Below are 15,306 nucleotides of genomic sequence, written 5' to 3'. Positions count from 1 at the left end.
AAACATGATTAAAATCTTGAAGCTTTCGTCGAAAAATGAATGTTGAATTCTTTTGCAATATTTGGAAAAGAATTTCCAAACGCACATTCAGTAAGAATTTATTTAATAATTAAGTTTATTGCTCCAAAGTATTTTCTTAGGATCTTTCTTACTTGCAGCAACATGTTTTTAACCCTATCACTGGCGCATTGTATTTATTTCTGAAAAGTATATCCAAAAGCACTTGGGGTAAGCATCTAATATCGATTGCAATATTAAAGTAATGAAGTTTCCAAAGAATTATCTTAGAATCTTTTTTTCGAAGATTTGCAGTTTGGTGTTTTTCCTTTTCGAGTAGCGTCCATGATTTTGCTTCCTATCACAATACTGGTCGAATGATGGTTTTGTATTAGTAGTTAGTTATTTAAAATGAGCCCAGTTCTATTTGCGTCACCTATTTCAGCACAACATTGTGTTAAATAGTGTGGATGATAATGTATCTAATTGTCTCACTTTAGACTTAATTCTGAAGAATTCGGACTTATTGTATTGTTTCATTACTTTGGATACGGTTTTACGTAAAGCCATAATTACAATTCTAATAAGTTTTCTGGTATTATGTACGTCCGAAATGTTGTGGGGATAGTCATCCTATTAATGCTATCGAATAGTTGTTTAAAATTAATTAACAGCATATGTAAATCAATAATGCACTCGTAATATTTTTCCATGGACTGTTTGAGGGAAAGAATTTGATCTACTCTTGACCTTCTGGGTCAAAATCCGTACTAAAAATTAGGGAGGGCTTTTCATGTAAGGTTTATGAGTCTTTTGATCACAATCCGCGCAATATCCGCGGTAATTTATGAAGTGTATTTTATCACCTTCTGGCAGCGATTCACTGTATCAGAACATGAGTTATAAGAAGCATTAGTTACCCTATCGTTTAAGTTTGATTTACACGAAAGCTTCCTGTCAATAATGTGTCCTAAGTACCTTGTTTTATTTCCTATTGATAACCTGGTATCACCTATTAATGGGGGCATATCTTCCGAAATTCTGTGTTGTGAACAATACTAGTTCCAATACCAGCTCTGTCTTACAAGCATTTACGTTTAGTCCACACGATACGCCCCATCAATTTATGTTGTTTAATATTGTGTGCATAAGTAGTGATGGTATTTCGGAATTGAAATTATGAACCGGCCTATGAGCATCTGCTCAATCAATTTCGCGAGAGATTCGGAGAGGCCCAGATCTTTAAACGCGCTCAGTATGGCTGTATGTTACTGAAAGCGTATTTTTTGTCAAGGAAGGCTACGAGGTTTTTTTTATCTCCCGAGATTTTTCAACTTCTGCTACCACTGAGTTTAGTGTTGTTTCTGTAAATTTTACTTTAGAAAAGCGAAACTGCCAGTTTTCCTTGTTTGTTTCTTATGTGTATTACTCTTTGCAACGTTTTTAAAAGGAATGAGGAACGACTAATTGGTCTGAATTGAAAAGACGATTACTAACTGGTATTCGTATACATTCCGAATTCGTTCTGGAATCTGAACCAAAAATACCACTTCTCATCAATTCAATGATTTAATAAGAGGCATATCTAAGTCTCAAAATATAAAGCAGAATTATTGGTATCGCGATTAAAACAATGGCTTTACTGAGTATTTTCGAATATTACCACAAAGAACACCACATGAAAAATGTTCTTGTTTCTTCAGCAAGGAACATGGACTCTGATTTTGTCATGACATGAAAGGTTTATTTGAAGAAGTTGGTATTCCCTGTCATACAAATAAATGGGGCCAATTTATTGATAGCTCAACAAAAAGTCTAAACGCTATTATACTACACAATGGAAACAAATTTCCACTTATTCTTTTGGCATAAATTTAAAGAATATTAGAACAGTATTAAAATGCTATTAACGTCAATTAAATATGGAATACAAGTGGAAAATTATTGAAGACTTCACGATGGTGTGTTTTTTGACCATATTTTGGCTACAAGGTTTGTTTCCGACTGCTGCTGGTGTTGTTGCTTTCCTGGAGCTAGGCTCAGCTCCAGAGTTGGTACCAGCCCTTGCACCAAGAGCAATCTTAGCTCTTGTCTTTGTGCTGGCTCTGCTTTTTCCAGCAAAGCTTGACTTCTTTAATATTATATTTTTGTTGTTCTTGTTCTTAATCTGGACCCTCGAGTGTAGGGAAAAGTAGGTCCGTTGCGCATAGCCTCTACGGCCGCTACGGCAGTAAGACTATCTTATACCTTATTTTGGGTAAGTGGGGCCGTATATCAGCGACTCCACAAAGAATAGTACAGTGATCTTAAATCGCACGATCTTGGATTCCACACTACAGGTCCTCGACGCGAGATAATGCACTCACCAAAAGTTTTCTTCAATAAATTTGTTTTTTCGTTGGCTGTATGGCATGTAGCGCGGTCTTGTTGTAATCAAAAGTCGTCCAATTCAGGGAAGAAAAATTCATAAATCATGGCTCTATAGCGTTCCCTAGTACCTGTCACATTTTGACCAGCTTAGTTGGTTGAAAAAAAATGAACCAATGATTCACGTTGTCGATAAAACATACCCAATGGTTTAAAGGTTTCATCACAAAGGAGAGCTGAACAAAATTTTATTGTGAAATCGGGATCGGTGGCCATTTCCTCTTGGACCCATTTACCGGACGTGCGACGGTCTTGATGGTCGTTCGGCTGTTCTTGATGAAATTGCAAACCAAACTGAGTATAAATCAAGTAACAGCTGTTAAAAAGGACCAACTCATTGGAAACCCCAGGTCTAAAACTAAAGCCCCTATAAAGTTGGACCTTAGCTAGATAACTCCGAACTGCAAAAGAGGCGAATTTTTCCAGCTCGGCTTTGCCATTGCCGTGATACTGTGGTATATATTATTAGTCGACACATTGCGGAGGGTCCTGTAACATATCCAACATTATGCTTTCACTTATTCTTGCTAAGCGGTCTTTCATTTTGACCGAGCATAGAGGTCATTTACGGTCCATAATTTTTAAAATTAATAAATTATATAAAACAAAATAAAATTAGCTATACAATAAAAACAATAATAAATGTAATGCATTTATTAAAAAACAGTTATTACGGTTTGTTCTTGTAGCGCGATTTGAGGGCCACCTTGTAGATGGGAATTAGGCGTGGTTTTTCTTCGATCTCGACAATTTTCACAACGTAACGGTTGTCCAAATAATGCCATGCACCAAATTTGGTTGAAATTAGTCTTTTAGTTCCCTCAAAAGAAAAGCATAGATGTAGCGCAAAGCCCAGGGTAGATAATTTTTGAAAACCAAAAAAAAGAATAGTTGGATGAAATCAGAAACGATAGATAAAATGACAAACATTAAAGGAAAAATAATTTACGGGCAATCTGAGATCGGGAAAAGAAAGGGAGGGCGTATTTGAATTTTTAGGGATTTAAAACGGTTTATCGCGATTTTCGGCAAAACTACGGGTCCTATAGAAAAAAGTTATGTAGCATTGTTATAGGTAATCAAAAGATGTATACAATTTTTTCACATAACCTCAAAATTTATCCCAGTGTTTGGGTTTTTTCATTTTATCTTGTATAAAAATTATTTTTCTTTCACGAAATTTAGTGTGAACGTACTTTCTTATGTTCAAACGCACTGTTTTGTATGGATTGTCTACACTAGTCTAATAATACAACGTGAATTTCTTCGCACTGCCCGGAAAATTTTCTGATTATGGGAGGTTTATTATTACATTTAAAATTATTTTTTTTTTTTTAGTTTTTAAAGATAAACTGGTGAATAAACAAACATCTAGAGATTGACATGCTCTGGTAGTCAAATATGGGCAAGATAATAAGAGTACGCGAAATAAGCAATATTTTCCAAAAATCGCATACTGCAATTTAAACCCGAGGCATTCTTTAGTAATCAAGGAATGGTTGTTGTACAACGTGGAAAAAGTGCTACCACATCCCCCCCAGAGTCGAGACCTCAACCCCGTGAAACACCTGCGGAACTATATGGAGCCGAAGTTACGAGAACGCAAAGTTAATAGAAAAAATTAGATTAAAGCTACTCTTCAGGAAATATGGGCAAATATACATCTTGAACTAACCATAAACAAAATTTGGTGCTTTCTATGAATAAAAGACTGCAAACAATGTCACTGGGCAAAGGTGCACATACACAGTATTAGGAAGAAAAGTGTTAAAATGTCTATTTATGTAAACTATAAAATTTTTTTTTTGTCCTCGAAAAAGGAGTTATTTAATTTTTTGTAGAAAACTGGATTTTTAAAAATTAATTTCATTCCGTTATGAAAATTAATATAACGGCCTTTTTTCACTTTTTACGCTGACTCGTTTTGCTATATTTGCGGTGAATTTTATAAAATAAGAGTGAACAAGTAAGGAAGGGCTGAGTTCGGATGTAACCGAATCTTTTTTACTCTCCCAAAGTCAAATGGTATACTCGTTATATACTAACTATAATAGAAAATAATCACATTCCTAACAATCACAGAGAAATAATGAATAATTGTTCAGTTTGTAAAATAGCAAAACACGACAGAAATCCAGTTAAATATCGTAATCAAATGACAGAAACCCCAAAGTATTTTTACGACGTACTTTACATAGATATTTGGTTTCCAAACAGAAACGTCATCATATCTCATAAAAATAGATAAATTTTCAAAATATGTAACATTCCACGAACGACAGAATTGGGTAGGGATATTGGTAGCAACGTATACAATTAAAATAGGGTAAGATTATTTTTGGAAGAGAAAAACATTGCTTAACATGTAACCACCCCATGGCACAAAACGGGTAACTCTGACATCGAACGCCTACACGGTAAATTAAACGAATATTTTCGAATAATAGAAGCATGTAAAGCAATAAGACAAACGGTTTAAGTGGCAAACTGCTCAAAATATTTAACTCGTATAATAACACAATACATTCAACAACAAGAATGAGGCCGATTTATTTTATAATTAAAAATTATGACAAAGAATCGATTTAGAATTTATCTAGAAAATACGAAGAAGAAAAAGTCTCAGTTTAACTAAAAACCCAAATACCAATTAACCAATTAACAGAGAAATTGCAAAGAATAAACCTAAATACAAATAATTACAAAAATATGAGGGTCATGGTAATTATATGGTGGACACATCAAATAAAAGGAGAACAAAATACTATAAAACGCACTTAAAATACAAGAACAAATTCCAAAATGTTATGAAAAATTTTAAACATGTTAAAATACGATTATAAATAAATTTAAAATACTTAAGTAATATGAATTAAAAATTTTATACCAAGTATTTGCAGAGACGCAGTTTCTTAAGGGTGGAAGTGATATGCAATTCAAGATATTTTATACAATGTTCCAAACAAAACAAAAAATGTATGACAAATTAATTAAAATGTTAAAACACGATTATAAATTAATTTAAGAAATTTTTGCATTATGAATTAAAAATGTTATACCAAAACGCAGAGACGCAAATGTCTTAAGGGTCTCGACACCGCTTCGAAGGCGTCTTAAATATTTCGATTTGATTATAAACTTGGTCACAATACGGATCTGTGCTACGTTCAACCTAATTCGACCGCGATCCTGTACGTTACATAGTTTCATTCGAATACTGACTCGTCCGATCGTCATTTATTTCATTCGTACCTTCCCCTGTAGCGAGTACATTCTCCTTTTTCTTTCATACTTTATTGTAAAATGTAAAATAACAAAAATTTGCTTTTTAATTATCATTCAAAATAACAAGTTAATTTTATTTTTTGTCATAATACTTGCAGTGGTGTGTGTAATAAGGGGATAATCCGGAATCCCTACCCCTTTAAACAGTTGCTTAATACAATTTTTATACTCTAGCAACATGTTGCTAGAGAAAATAATAGTTTTGTTCGACGTGTTGAAATCCGAGTCTGTCTGCCCGTCCGTCCGTCTGCGAAAGCTGTAACTTGAGTAAAAAATGATATATCTTGATGAAACTTGATACACATGTTTCTTGGCACCATAAAAAGTTTGGTATTGTAAGTAAACGTAATCGGGCCACTGCAACGCCCGCAAAACGCGATTACTCGACCTATAACTAAGCTCCACAATAAGATACAAGACAGTTATTTGGTGCAACGAATCGCATTAGAGAAGGGCATCTGCAGTTTTAATTTTTTTTTAAATGAGCGTGACACCGGCCTCTAATAGGTTAAAAGTGCATATCTCTTAAACCACTAAAGCTATAACCCCATTCACTCAGGATAATTTCTTTTAGCATTTTTACCGACAGTATGAAAATGGGTGAAATCGGCTGATAACCCCGCCCCTCCCCATATATCGGTTTTGAATAAAACTACTAAAAATGCGGTAACTTAGAAAAAACACGTCATAGACTTTAATTTTTGCACATAGGATCGTACAATTAAGGTTTATTGAAACCAATACACCGCCCACCTTTAGGTGAAAATGCATATCTCCAGATCTACTTAAACAATTTCAACCGAATTTGGCTAGTACAAGTAACATTATCCTTATAAGTTACAATGCAAGAATGGGCGGATTACAATCACGCCTACTCCCCTTATAACACAAATCTAAATTCCATCTGATATTTTGACTTTCCGGTATACAAATCAAGCACTAATGAAAATGCATATTGAAATAAAACTTTGCAAAAAAGTTGCTTCACGAAATGCCATCTGAAGTCAAAAAAATTGCGCCATAACTGTTGAAGCTCCCATATACCGAAGATGTGGACCCAAGTGTCCATGATTGATTTTTTACCGAAACTACCGTTTAATGTATGAGATATATAGTTGGAATTTATAGAGAACCATTTCCTGATAATATTAGGTAAAGTAAAAAGTTCGTTCGGTTTTTTATTGATTTTTTAAAAGATGATAACTTTGTGTGCATTTGTCTGATTTAAGTCAAATATGTGCCGTTTGTTCATAAACTTGTTGCCAACGAGATGCCAACTTCATTATACCCCTCTCGTAGAAGGCTGCGCCCCTAATGGCAAAAAACTCGGAGAGCCAATTTTCACAGGCCTCTCTTGAGGCCAACTTCTCACCATTAAGCGCGTTCGCCATTGACAGGAAAAAATGGTAATCACTTGGTGCCAGGTCCGGACTATAAGGTGGGTGCATTAAGACCTCCCATCCGAGCTCCCGGAGCTTCTGGCGCGTCACCAAAGACGTGTGTGGCCTGGCGTTGTCCTGATGGAGCACAATTCGGCCTCTGTTGATCAAAGATGGCCTCTTCTGGATGAGTGCTGCCTTCAAGCGGTCCAGTTGTTGGCAGTAGAGGGCCGAATTGAGCGTTTGGCCATAGGAGAGTAGCTCGTAGTAGATGATTTCTTGCCAATCCCACCAAACACACACCAAAACCTTCCTGGCCGTCAATCCGGTCTTGGCCACCGACTGGGCCGCTTCCCCTAGCTTTGATCACGACCGTTTGCGCTCGATGTTGTCGTAAGTGACCCATTTTTCATCGCCAGTCACAATCCGTTTCAGAAACGGGTCGATTTTGTTGTGATTCAGCAGCGATGCGCAGATGGAAATTCGGTCCATCATGTTTTTTTGCGTTAGTTCGTGTGGCACCCAAACATCGAGCTTCTTTTTGAATCCAAGGTTATGCAAATGGTTCCAAACGGTTTTCTGGCTTATCTTTAGTTCGTCAGCAATTAAATAAGTGCTCACGTGACGGTCTGTTTCCACTATTTCCATGATTTTATCGCAATTTTCGACGACAGGCCTCTCGACGGGTAGTGCTTCTTTGACATCGAAATTACCGGAACGGAACCTAGCAAACCACTTTTGTGCTACACGTTCGTTTACAGTATCGGGCCCATAAACTAAATTAATTTTTTCAGTCGCTTTGGCTGCTTTTTCGCCTTGATCGAAGAAAAATTGTTAAATATAGCGAATTTTCTCTTTGTTGGTGTCCATCTTTGAAGAGCGCTCACAACGTACTGAGTCAATCAATCGAAAAACTGTCAAAGACAAACACGTTTTCAGCGCCGTATAGTATGACATGATGCGACACGTAACACTAATACTATGGACAATAACGTCATCTCTTAGATAAAAACCGAACGAACTTTTTACTTTACCTACTATTATCTGTATGTCAAAAATGAATTGAATCGGTTTAATACTTCCCTTAGCAACCACATATCTAATATAAAGATTTTTGAACTTCCGGTGCGGTGTAAGCATATACCGATCAATATGTGGGCTATCTCAATGAAAATTAGAGAGCGTATTTTTCTAATGACGGTGCGTTTGTGTGCCTAAAATTTTTTTAATCAGATGGAGACTTGCCCTAGCCCCCGTATTATTAATATCATGATTTTCAAAAATCCGGTTGACTTTATTCCCTATATACTCCTATTAATGAAACACAGAGAACGCCTTAGAAAGTCTTAGAACGTTAATGTATAAAATAAATAAAAACGGGTCAATACTATCTCTATCTTTCATGGCTTTATACCGTATATATTGGTCCATGAGTAAGATATCTAAGCAAAATTAACTGAAACTCCCATATATGTACTACATAAATGATTTTCGTTGTTTCGCCGGCTTTGATTCATGCCAGTTGCAAGAGTATAAAATGTTATTTTTCACCCGAACTTGACCCTTTCTTACTTGTTTCTACTAAGTACCTTAATTTGTTTAACTGAACATTAAAGAAAACTTGTTTCTTCTAATATGGATGGACAAACGTTATCTTTAGCGAACATATAATATTATAGCGATGGTAAAATAATGCGAATGTTTGTTTAGATGAAATATGTCTATATGTATTATATAACTTCCTTTTTATCAGTGGGTGTTTGAGTTAGATTAAATTTAGCTTTAACGGGTTTGCGGTTGTATTTAATATGTTAACATTTCTATGATAAAGTGAAATTTGCTAATGAAGTTCTTTTTCTATTACTATTTCCGTAGCCCTTTTTTGTGCATTTTATAAACTTAATTTTGTTGTCAAAACCAAATAATATTATTAGAACCATTTAAATTTTGTTGTCATCCGACTTGAAAACTTCTGAGAAAATCCCTACTTTACCGTTATATTTGAATTTTCATCATCTATTTATTTCCAAAATCTATAAGTACAAACCTCAGCTACATTTAGAGATAAATTTATGTATAATACTTATGATTTTCGTGAATATTTGGCTTTTGAAAGGTTTTTTAAGTCTCCCACAAAAATCTGTTAGCATTCCTCCGCTCCATTTCCCTTGATAGCGCTTCTCCATTAAGCAAAAGTGCTGATGGAACCTCTCGCCTTGTTCGTTACTCACAGCACCCAAACTTGCCAGAAAAAAATCCAGATAAGAGTCCAGCATATGTATTTTTAAGGACATATCAAAGGACCCACAGAAATCTGTTAGCATTCCTCCGCTCCATTTCCCTTAATAGCGCTTCTCCATTAAGCAAAAGTCCTGATGGAACCTCTCGCCTTGTTCGTTACTCACAACACCCAAACTTGCCAGAAAAAAATCCAGATAAGAGTCCAGCATATGTATTTTTAAGGACATATTACATCCCAAAGCTTTGTATGACATTATATTATAAGTTTGGGAATTTCTCTTTCAGATATACAAATCGACTTAGACGCTTTGGGGCAGCCAGTGCGACACTTTGTAAGATAGATCTGTTAGCCGAAGACAAGTTTGGGTACTAGGTAGTGTGGTTGGACTACAACTAAGTGGCTTTTGTTTAAATCAAATGAAAACAAAAATCACTTGCATGATCCTTTGGTTCGGTCCGAATCATTGGGATAGCAAAAGCTTATGTCTGGGTTTTTGTTTAGCTAAACCTAATAGCAGTCTCATATACTTTACACAACATTTATGTGAAACCCAGTAATAATCATGATTCCTAACAGGAAACCGAAAATACAATAGTCTAAATAACACTGTTCAATCAATGACGTGAAATTACGACGCTGAAATTTAAAATTCTCCACATACATAACAGAAACTGTCGAGGTCGGTAGAACACTTTTGTGGCATGTTTGCAATGTAACAAACGTATACATGATGTAGTTAATCAAATGCAATAGTTATACAATCGTATAAATGAAGTTATTTAAAAAAAGACACCTATATGAGGTCAGAAATTAATATGTAGCTGTCACAAAAAACTGGATTATCATAACGGATCACGCGTGAGTCGTGTCAGGCTATCATGTTATTTCTGTTCAAAATTGTTTGGAATTTCATAATGAAAAACTTATGTCTGAACAACGTTTAAAAATTGTTCAACTTTATTACGAAATTTTACGGTTAGTAAAGAATGTGTTTCGCGCGCTTCGCTCAAATTATGGTCAACATAATCGGCCTACTGAGCGTACTATTCGCAACACTATCACGCATCTTGAGACCCAGCATTTATTATTAGATAGTATTCGATCGAATAGACCACGTTCTGCACGTAGTGATGAAAATATAACGGCCGTAGCGGAGAGTATACACGAAGACCGTGGAGAGTCGATTTGAATGGAACGCCTTGGCGCATTCTACGTCGAGATTTTAAATTGAAAGCGTACAAAATACAACTTGTGCCAGAACAGAAGCCGCTCAACATTTGCAAGTTCCAAGAAGATCCGACGTTTTGGAGTCAAAATTTGTTCAAGCAAAAAGTGCCGCATTTGGAACGAAGAGCAACCTTAAGAGATTCAAGAGCTCCCATTTCGTCCAGAAAAAAAAACGGTTTGGTGTGGTTTGTGAACCTGTGGAATCATTGGTTCTTCAAAATTATGCCGTAAAACGTAACCTTCATAGGCGACCGCTATCGCGCCATAATAACCGAGTGTTTGATGACTGAAATTGAATCTCGTGATCTCGGGGACATTTGGTTTCAACATGACTGCGCCACTTCCCACACATCGCATCAATCAATGGATTTATTGAGAGAGCAATTCGGTGAGCAGATAATTTCATGTTTTGGGGCGGCAGATTGGTCGTGTGATATCACACTTTTTCCTGTGAGGATACGTTAAGTCTAAAGTCTATGCGGACAATCCCGCTTCGATTCAGGTCTTGGAGCAAGACATCACGCGTGTCATTCGCCAGTTACCAGTCGAAATGCTCGAACGAGTCATCGAAAATGCCAAAGAATGTTCTTTCGAATGATAATAAGCAATGCTTTATAATTCCACGTTTAGTTCGAATTTTCTGCGTTTTTTTTTTGATTTTCTATAGAGTTCCCTCCCGTTGAGGGCCTAAAATGTTGTTTCAATTTAGTTTTACTTGCTCTCCTATTTTGTGGCGGATTCAAAGCAAACAAATTTTTGCCGACAAAATTATTCTTAAGTCATACAACTGAAAACTGCTTGTTCCTGTTCTCTATAGTCTCCCAGGATTCTTTCAATAGTTTCTATAAACGAAACTAACTTCGTCACGTTACCCTCAAAATGTTTCAAATACTTTAGGTCTTTTTCAACCCTTTGCCTGACTGTGGTTGCATTTTGGGCAGCGTTTTGCTGTAATAACTGAGTGACTAAACAAATGCTGTTGTAATTGCTGTTGATTGACACTAATATTTGCCTAACGTATCGCTATTATATTGCTGTGGTGACTTGCTTTACTGTTATGGATATATAACAAGCCTTTCGTTTTCTAGGTATCTTCAACCACCGGGATATGTACTCGTTAAACGTCCGCTTGACGAGTTGAGTGTTACAGTAATCCAACACATTCTTTGACTTCTATTTTACGACTAATTTTATTATTCAATCACAGATTTTTTAAGCTTAGAAATAAGTAGTATATGTATGTGTCAAAGAGTTGTTAGAAAATGCTGACTTGTGAGATTCCTTCACGTTCAGCAGTGCTCTCATACTTCTGTGGCATGATTGGCATCGTATTACATTTGGTGAAGTGATTACTTGTATACATAATGCGCATCATCAGAGTCGCCGTACAGTGCGCACCGAAGACGCTATTGCTGCTGTGGAGCAGAGTATCGAACAATACTTAAATGAGTCTATTTTCCGTCAATTTTCACTAGATAATCATGTTCAGCTCACTTTTGGTTGAATGGGTACGTTAATAAACAAAATAGTCGCGTTTGGACTGATGACAAATTACAAGCCATTATTTCCAATCATATGCGTTTTATTTCTTCTTAAAAACCACACGTTTAAAAAAAACCACCCAAATATACTTGAATTATGTCAAAAGTTAATGAAATCAGTCCAGATCTTCATCTAGCCCCAATATACGCGATATAGTGATTGTCATCCATATTGACATTCCATCTGACTTAAAAGATTGGATATTTTATTGACACCAAGTGGAATGTTTCCTTAAAATTAGTGCAGTTTAGCGCCGAATATAACTGAATTGGTCTACACCTCAATAATTTAAATTAACTAGCGACCCGCCTCGGCTTTGCACGAGTGCAATGCTTATACTAAATACACTACAGAAAAACTGTGAATATAAATATAAAGCTGAAAAAATGATTAAAATCGATCCCGTAGTTTTGATTTATTTATTACTGCCCGTGGCCCGCACGCGTTAATTTTGGAGTAAAACATTTCCACTTTTCCTATACCATGAAGATTTCCTGCTATCTTTGGAATATCTAAATTAATAGCCTATATTTTTACTTATTTACTTTTTTCATTTTTTACCTATTTATTTTATTTTTACAACAATTATATATAAGGTTGGAAGGTATCTCCCTTCCGCTTTTTTGTCTTTTGAATTTCGCGGCTATGTACAAAGCGCTACAGAGCTCGTATCTGGCAACACTATACATAATTTGAAAGGTCTTGACATAACCTACAAAGTTTGGATATTGCGTTCAACAGTTATAGACGTGTAAACATGGGGTTCACTAACGCCGATATTCGCGCTATTTTAAAGTTTTCCTTCGTTAAAGGCAAATCCGCTAGAGAAACGTTCCGTGAGATTAATGGTGTTTTTGGGGATGGTACTCTATCACTTCGAACCGCGGAGGAATGGTTTCGACGATTCAGAGCCGGTGAAAACGACACCATGGATAAGCCAGCCGGCGGAAGACCTGTGACGACAAATACCGATCAAATCATGGAATACATCGAGTTAGACCGGCATATGGCATCTCGTGACATCGACCAGGAGATGGAAGTTAGTCACCAAACCATTTTGAACCATCTGCAGAAGGCTGGATACAAAAAAAAGTTTGATGTTTGGGTGCCGCATAATTTGACGCAAAAAAACCTTCTGGACCGAATCAACGCCTGCGATATGCTGCTGAAACGGAACAAACTCGTCCCATTCATGAAGCGGATGGTGACTGGCGACGAAAAATAGATCACATACGACAATATGGTCGTGGTCGAAGGCCGGTGAACCGTCCCAAACAGTGGCCAAGCCGGGATTGACGGCCAGGAAGGTTTTTCTGTATGTCTGGTGGGATTGGAAGGGAATCATCCACTATGAGCTGCTCCCATATGGCCAAACGCTTAATTCTACCATCTACTGCGAACAACTGGACCGCTTGAAGCAGGCGATCGACCAGAAGCGTCCAGAATTGGCCAACAGGAAGGGTGTAGTGTTCCACCAGGACAACGCCAGACCACACACTTCGTTGATGACTCGTCAGAAGCTACGGGAGCTCGGATGGGAGGTTTTATCGCATCCACCATGTAGCCCGGACGTAGCGCCAAGTGATTACCACCTGTTCCTGTCCATGGCAAATGCCCTTGGTGGTGTGAAGTTGAACTCAAAAGAGGCTTGTGAAAAGTGGCTGTCCGAATTCTTCGCAAATAAAGAGGGGGGCTTCTACGAGGAAGGTATTATGAAGTTGCCGTATAAATCAGACGGACAGACAGATCATCGAACAAAACGGCGCATATTTTAACAAAATCCGATCACTGTAACACTTTTTATAAAGCATTGAATGAAGAGCAAAAAAGCGGAAGGGAGATACCTTCCAACCTTATATTACAGAATGTTGTTATATACAACGTTCACAGCTTTCTTGTCATTAGACAATATAAAGATGTTTTCTCTAGAGGTTGCTCTAGATCTACATTCAAGAGTGTGCGGCTCGGCCTCCTACCAAAAGCGTAGCGGCAATTCCGGGTGACGCAACAGCGAACGCAATTTTCCAGTTCAACAGTTAGATCTCGCTTCCTTTTTAAAAGCAGATTGATTAAAAATGTTTTTCCTGTACAATTTCCCTATATTGCATTGAATACTTTTTTCTTATCGACGTTTAATCGTGGCTCATCTTGAGCTATATTTTGTAAAAGTCTCGTTTGATCGTATGATGTTTCTTTTGTGTGTTCGGCACTGTTAGTTCAATCTGAGTTAGAAGTATTAGCTGATATCGGCCCGTAAGTCATGGCGTCTTGTGATTTTTCAGTTACACGAGGTCCGCCTGTGAATGATGAAAGCAGTATAACCAACTGCCCAATGCCGGTACGGTGTTTATTTGCTTGTAAAGCATCCTGAAAATGAACGTAATTTTCCGCTCTGAATTTAGTTTGATTATTACGGATGTAGGCCAATCTCTCAGATTTAATTTTCGCATATTAATCTACCAAGTATTGGTTTGTTAACATTCCATATCTAAGCAAGTGTTGAAATTGTGACGTCTTGCCATTATTCGGTAGCAATAGTAGTTCATACATGACACTGTTATAGGCAGAGGTGTACCACCGATTTGGTCAACATGAGAAATATTAATGATATAACCATTTTCTCCGCTACGTAGCATCAAAAGATATTGTAAACTGTTATAAGATCTGTGTAACTCTAAAACTTTTTGCAAATTATTATCACGACTATGCAATATAATATCTCTTTTGTCAAATTGCTGTCCAGCTATCACCACTGCTACTAAAGTCAGAGGATCTGCAATAAAATATATTTGCTGGAATTTGTTATCATCGGGTTGAAGTGGTAGCAAGCTCCCAGCTAAGTGGTACACCTGCCCTTCAATTTTAAATGTAGGCATGAACCCACGCTCAACGACTTGCTTACTCCTAAAAAAAGTTCATTTGAAATGCGTTATAATAACGGTGTATGTTGCGCATGAATTGTTAGGATTTCTGATGATCACCCGTAAGAAGAGAGTGAAGTGGTTTAGGTGGAGGGAGAATTTCTTCTAATTTGATTTTTCCTTGTAAGCAACACATGCCTTTCGATTCGTCCTTGAATTTCAATGCCAAGCAATGTTCACACACTACTAACATATTACCTATTGATACTATACGATCGTCCTTGTAAGAAATGGAAGGACCGTAATTCATTGCAGAATTTTCTTTATTTATCCATGAATTGGTAAC

At 36.8% G+C, this 15,306-nt stretch overlaps 1 protein-coding gene across 1 annotated transcript in view; it reads left to right on the top strand.

The window, feature by feature from the left end:
• Nucleotides 1-15,306, top strand: part of CarT (Carcinine transporter) — a 757,984-nt gene that overhangs the window by 631,081 nt on the left and 111,597 nt on the right. The window lies entirely within an intron of this gene.

This window comes from Bactrocera oleae, chromosome 3 (genome assembly GCF_042242935.1).
Source record: "Bactrocera oleae isolate idBacOlea1 chromosome 3, idBacOlea1, whole genome shotgun sequence".
Taxonomy (NCBI): domain Eukaryota; kingdom Metazoa; phylum Arthropoda; class Insecta; order Diptera; family Tephritidae; genus Bactrocera; species Bactrocera oleae.
This window is presented reverse-complemented; position numbering and strand designations above follow the sequence as displayed.